Source organism: Myotis brandtii, unplaced genomic scaffold, assembly GCF_000412655.1.
Source record: "Myotis brandtii unplaced genomic scaffold, ASM41265v1 scaffold481, whole genome shotgun sequence".
Lineage (NCBI taxonomy): Eukaryota > Metazoa > Chordata > Mammalia > Chiroptera > Vespertilionidae > Myotis > Myotis brandtii.
The window spans coordinates 282,104-288,629 of NW_005368381.1; positions in this window are offsets into that span (position 1 = coordinate 282,104).

Sequence of the window (6,526 nt, forward strand, 5' to 3'; positions counted from 1 at the left end):
TTGGGGGTCACCACAACATGAGGAACTGTATTAAAGGATCGCGGCATTAGGAAGGTTGAGAACCACTGTTTTAAAGGAAAATATATTCACATATTACTTGTTTAATAACAATTTCAAAACAGGACTCAAATTTATATGTAAATATATGGTAGTGAGAAAAATAAGGGAAGTACACAAAACCTTGAAGATAGCTGTGTTAAGATTTTGGAGAATTTTCTTACATTTTTCTATTTTTAAAAAAGTTTTTTTGTGGCTATAATGTTAATAGAATAAAATTTTTTAAATAAAATTTTATTTAACTTTTTGTCTGCCTTTCTGCTGCTGACATAGTATTATCACGTATGAGGTATAGTTATTAAGAGGCAATTGGCTCTAGTATCATTAGTGCCAGAAATAATAGCTCAACATTATTTCTGTAAACATTTTTAGTTATCCTTGGTGACAGCCTCCAAAATTCAGTTTTTCAATATAAGACCTCATTCTGCAGCTAATTCATACTGGCAGGAACACTGGGACCGTATAGTTCCTAAAACCAGAGGTTCCATCAGAATATTATGAGACTCCCCTTCTTATGTTCAGGCCACCTGACTGGTGAGGGGTTTTGAAAATTGTTCAGATCAAAAATCCCTCCACTGTGTGTGGAACTCAGATCCAAAAGCTGCTTCCTAGGAAAAACCTGGCTTCACCTGCACCCTACCTTCGTGGGAATGTGGGGTAAACTTCCATGCAGGCAACAACACTGGTCAGGCTTCTCAACTTTCAAGACAGAATGTAAATCCTGTCACCCAACCACCTGTTCATCTAGCTTCCAAAACATATGGATCCTGCCTCAGTCAACAACAGAGCATACCAACATTTCTAGCCTTCACTAGAGAATAAGTGTAGTCAGCCTCTGAGGTACTATCAAAAGCCTGGCTGCGAGAAGAGATATTTATGGAATATATTGTAAGAGACATTCAATCCATCCACTCCTTTAGGTGGCACTTTAAGTTGTGTCCTCAGATCAAGTTAGAGCACCAGAAAGTTACATGCCTGAGCCATATTAGCTCAGCCCCTGCAGAAAGGCTTTAATGTTACACCCTTGGCTTTTAGCCAGGGTTGTTACAAGAAAGTAATATGAAAATCTCTTCTGTGTGCATTATGAAACTGTTACTGAGGACACTGTCCCTTATGTTAATCCCACATGGGGAATTTCTTATGGAATGTAGTGCCAGCTATGGACCATTATGTAGCTATTAAAAATTATAATTCTGGAAGACTAAATATGAAAATGTGTTTAAGATATGTTCATTGAAAAAACAGAGCACAAAATGGCATATAGACTTTAATTGCAGCCATGTTAAATTATTTGTGTCTGTGGACAAGAACTGAAAGCTGATAGGCAGGGATAAAGATTGTATGAGGGCAATGGGATTAGAAATGTTTTGTTCTTTCAAAAATTTTTGTTTGCTGAAACCCAGTCTTTTCAATGTGGGGAAAAAAAGAATTTAGTGACAGGAATATCTGTCTCTCTTGAGGAATTGCTATGTATTTTTCTTTCTGATAACAAGAATTCTGTATTTTACTGTGTTCACCCTTTCCCCTGGCTGCCTCAAAAGCTGAATTTAATGTTCAGTCATGACACATTAGCTCCCTCTTCTTTTCCACGCCTCTGATGTTCTATTTCTATAATCTCATAACATTTGTACTCTTTTTTTTTGTAAAGTGCCTCAAATTCCTTACAGAAAGAGGCAAAATATAAAACTTTTTTTTTCAGTTTAAAAGTTATACATAGCCCTAGCTGGTTTGGCTCAGTAGATAGAGCGTCAGCCTGCAGACTGATGGGTCCCAGGTTCGATTCCGGTCAGGGGCACTTGCCCGGGTTGTGGGTTCGATCCCCAGTGGAGGGCATGTGGGAGACAGCTGATCAATGATTCTCTCTCTCATCATTGATGTTTCTATCTCTCTCTCTCTTCCTCTCTGAAATCAATAAAAATATTTAAAAGAGAGAGAGAGAATAGATGCAGCCTACTACCTGGGGGCTGCATGTCCCTCTCTCTTAAAAAAATTGTTATACACAGCCACAGCAAATTGGAAAACTATAAGAAAGTTAAAAGAAAAAAGATTACCACTGTTAACACTTTTTGGCATTTCTCCTATCTTTTCTGAATGTATCTTTTTTATTTATCTTTATTGTTGAGAGCATTACAGATGTCCCCCCTTTAAGTCCCTCCTTGTCCACCTTCATCTGGCTCCTGTTCCCCCACCCCAGGCCTTTACCACACTATTGTCTGTGTCTATGGGCTATGCATATATGCATATAAATTATTTGGGTAATCTCTTTCCACTCCCCCTTCCCTCTCAGATTCATCAGTCTGTTCCATACTTAAACAAGATTAATAGCATATGCTGTTATTTACAATTTTTAAATTTATTTATTGATTTTAGAGAGGAAAAGAAAGGAGAGAGAGAGAGAGAGAGAGAGAGAGAGAGAGAGAGAGAGAGAGAGAGAAACATTGATTTGTTATTCCACTTATTTACTTATTTTTGCATTCATTGCTTGATTCATGTCCTAACCAGGGGGTAATACTAACCAACTGAGCTATCTGGCCAGGAAACATATGCTCTTTTCATGTAATTTTAAAATATAAGCATGTTTTCATGTATTGGAAACTTTTTTGTTAATAACTGGTAAATATTATGCCAGTACGACTTTCAAACATTAGAACCATAGAGGACTACAGGAAGGGTTAAAGGAGAAGATCAAAGGTCAGTTCAGAGGAGGTAAAAACCTGAGAGATGAAGCTTTATGGACCTTATTCAGACAGGGGGTCAGGACCAAATTTGTGTGGGTGAGAAGTAAAAGCTCAGGGCAGCCTAAGGCCAAAAGGGCAATCTAGTGTCATGTACCCAGAAGGAAGATCACAGGAGATAGGATTTTAGAAGTAGGAGAGACTTTAGAGATATCTAATACAACATTCTCATTTTACAACTGATACAACCAAAGCCAGAAGAGGTGAATTGACTTGTGGAGGCTCTGGAGCAGTGGTTCTCAACCTTCCTAATGCCGCGACCCTTTAATACAGTTCCTCATGTTGTGGTGACCCCCAACCATAAAATTATTTTCGTTGCTACTTCATAACTGTAATTTTGCTACTGTTATGAATCGTAATGTAAATATCTGATATGCAGGATGTATTTTCATTGTTTGCGACCCACAGGTTGAGAACTGCTGCTCTGGAGTCAGCCTGCCTGGATTTGTAACTCTGCTTTAGGAACTCTGGACTTTAAGTAGGTGCCTTTACCCTCTCTAAGTTTCATTTTCCTGTGTGAAAGGAAAATAGTGATAGCATTTAACTTACATGCTTATTGTGTGGATTAAATCAGATGATTCATGTAGCACTTAGCACAGTGCCCAATACAAACTAAAAACTCAATAAATGTTACTTATTAATAGTAATGTAATTTTATCATTATTCAACTAGTCAGTGACAGACCTATGACAAGGACTCAGATCTCCTGACTCAATCTAGTGCTCTTTTCACTGCATCAGACTGACTTCCAGGGCCCAGAAAGGACTGAACATTGTCTTGAACATAGTAGTGGTGCCAAAGAAAATCAACAGGGAGCAAAATCTGAGGATTTCAGTCCACTTCAGTGCAATATAAATAAAAGCACCTAGCCTGGTGTCTAGAAAATATTAGGCTCCTAAGAAATATTTACGAAATGAAAAGTTTTAAAAAAAATCAACAGGGTTGTGAGGGTGGTACTGGCTTCTAATAGAAGAACTAGAAAGCTTTCATAGAGACACATAAGAAAGGACTCAGGGAAGAAGGTTACTAAAAATATGTATGTTTCATACATGTCTGTGAAGAACAGGAACAAACAGAGGTCATTCTTTCTGAGATTCCTTGAACTTTCTCATTGCTATTTTTGTTAACTTTTGCATCTTTCCCTGTAGTCACTAGTGAAAATCCTATACAAACCCTAGGTGGGGGTTGTGTATTTTTTCAGAGTTGGGAAGGGTAAGAAAGAAGTAGAGAAATATCTATCTCAATTCAAATTAATAAAGCCGGTTTGGCAGCAGACTTCGGGGGGGGTGGGAGGGGATGGCACCCAGGTAGAAGAGTGGGTGGTGGCAGTGAAAGAGGCAAGAAAGCCAAACCCCTATGCCCTTCAAGAGAGGGAAAAGAAAAAGAAAACGTGGTGAACAAGGAGTCAGTTGAGACCATAAACTCTGGGATTAAAACTGGGGGAAAAAGGCCTGTGTTCTCCCTTCCCCCCATGTTCTGCCATATCTGTTCATAATTTATGACAGTGGCTTGGAGAGGGCCTCCTGTTAGTCCTCTTTACTACTAGTGTCTCTTCTATTTTCTTTTCTTTTTGAATATATTTTTATTGATTTCAGAGAGGAAGGGAGAGGGAGAGAGAGATAGAAACATCAATGATGAGAGAGAATCATTGACCGGCTGCCTCCTGCATGGCCCCCTACTGGGGATCAAGCCCACAACCCAGGCATGTGCCCTTGACCACAATTGAACCCAGGACCCCTCAGTCCACAGGCCAATGATCTATCCACTGAGCCAAACAGGCTATGGCTCTTCTATTTTCTAAGGCCAGCTTGCTAACTCTTTCTTTCAACTAATATATGTTCTAACACTCCCACAGTAATAAGATGAATAACCCTGACCTCTCTAGATGCATGCTTTCAAGTCATAGTGTTCCATCAGTCCTTTAGCTCATCCTCATAAATCATCTGGTCCTATGGTTTATGGTAATTTTTATCTGTCCAGAGTTTCAAGGTATATTCTCAACTTAACAGTAAAAGCTCAATAACCATGTGTTCATTGATTCCAGAGTTTATAATCTAGTTGGGGAAACAATATGCCGTCATGAAATGGAAAGCCATGTAATCACAAGCACAAAATTAAAGAATAAAAACTGAGTTCATAGAGGTAAGTGATGTGTCAGGTTGGACTAGTCGAGGAAAGTTTCCAAGAGCATGTAAGTTTTGAGCTTTGAATTGGAAATTTAAGGAGGTGATGGACATGAGTTGGTGGAAAGGTGGACCTTTTCAAACAAATGCACAAAGGGTGACAATGCAAGATATAACTCAAGCCAGGACAGGTGCTTGACCCACCCTGCCATTTCCCTGTCTTAGCACTCTGCATGATCTGCCACCACACCTCTTTCAGTTACAAGAGAGCTCCTTGTGACCTTGTGCCCACCAGGCCCTCTCCTCTATCAAATTCACCCTTCGTGCAGCACTTACCAAGTGACTCCAGGCAGGAGGAAGAGGCATAGACAGGAAATGCTTGCCAGGCATTGTGAACAACTATGTCCCATCTCTTTAGTTTGGACCTCAGGTAGTAATACATGACCTTTTCTTTATACTCTCCATGGCAGAGGGAAAACAAATGCATGTTGGAGTAGAGCAGGGGTGGGGAACATTTTTTCTTCCAAGGGCCATTTGGATACTTATAACATCATTTGCAGGCCATACGAAATTATCAACTTGAAAATTAGCCTGCTATGTTTGGTCAAACATTTAATTAACTCACCCCTAAAGCCTTGGCAGGGCCAGACCAAATGATTTTGCAGGCCTTATAGGGATGTTCCCCACCCATGGAGCAGAGGGAAGCAGGAATATGTAGAACCAAGATGGTTATGTTACCATGAGCAGACTAATATCACTTTGAAGGCTCAATGTGCTGCCACCTCTGAAAAATCTTGGGTTGTATGGAATCCTTCCTAACAGGAGGAAAGCCTGGTCGCCACAGAGCAGCATGTGCTAAGAAACACGACAAATGGTATAATGCCAGGCACTGTACACACAAGTTGAATTTACAGACCCTACCCCTAGGAGCTTGCTAACAGGAAAATTGGGGCTTGGACAAGCAGAACATATGTATGACACATTTTTTATGCACTTATTAAAAAGCAGTCAAGTGGAGAAAAGGAACCCTCGTGCACTGCTGGTGGGAATGCAGAATGGTGCAGCCACTGTGGAAAACAGTATGGAGTTTCCTCAAAAAATTAAAAATGGAACTCCCATCTGATCTAGTAATCCCACTTCTAGGAATATAGCCCAAGAAATCAGAAACACCAACGAGAAAGGATATATGCACCCCTATGTTCATAGCAGCACAATTTACCATAGCTAAGATTTGGAAACAGCCTAAGTGCCCATCAATAGATGAGTGGATTAAAAACCTGTGGTATATCTACATAATGGAATACTATGCTGCTATAAAAAGGAAAGAACTCTTACCATTAGCAGAAGCATGGATGGACCTGGAGAGCATTATGCTAAGTGAGGTAAGTCAATCGGAGAAAGATAAATATCACATGATCTCACTCATTTGTGGAATATAATGAACAACATAAACTGATGAACAAACATAGAGCCAGAGACATAGAAGCATTGAACAGACCTTCCAATCTAAGAGGGAAAGCAGGGGTGAGGGGGTAAGAGATTAACCAAAGGACTTGTATGCATGCATATGAGCATAAACAATGGACACAGACAGTAGGGGGTGAGGGCATG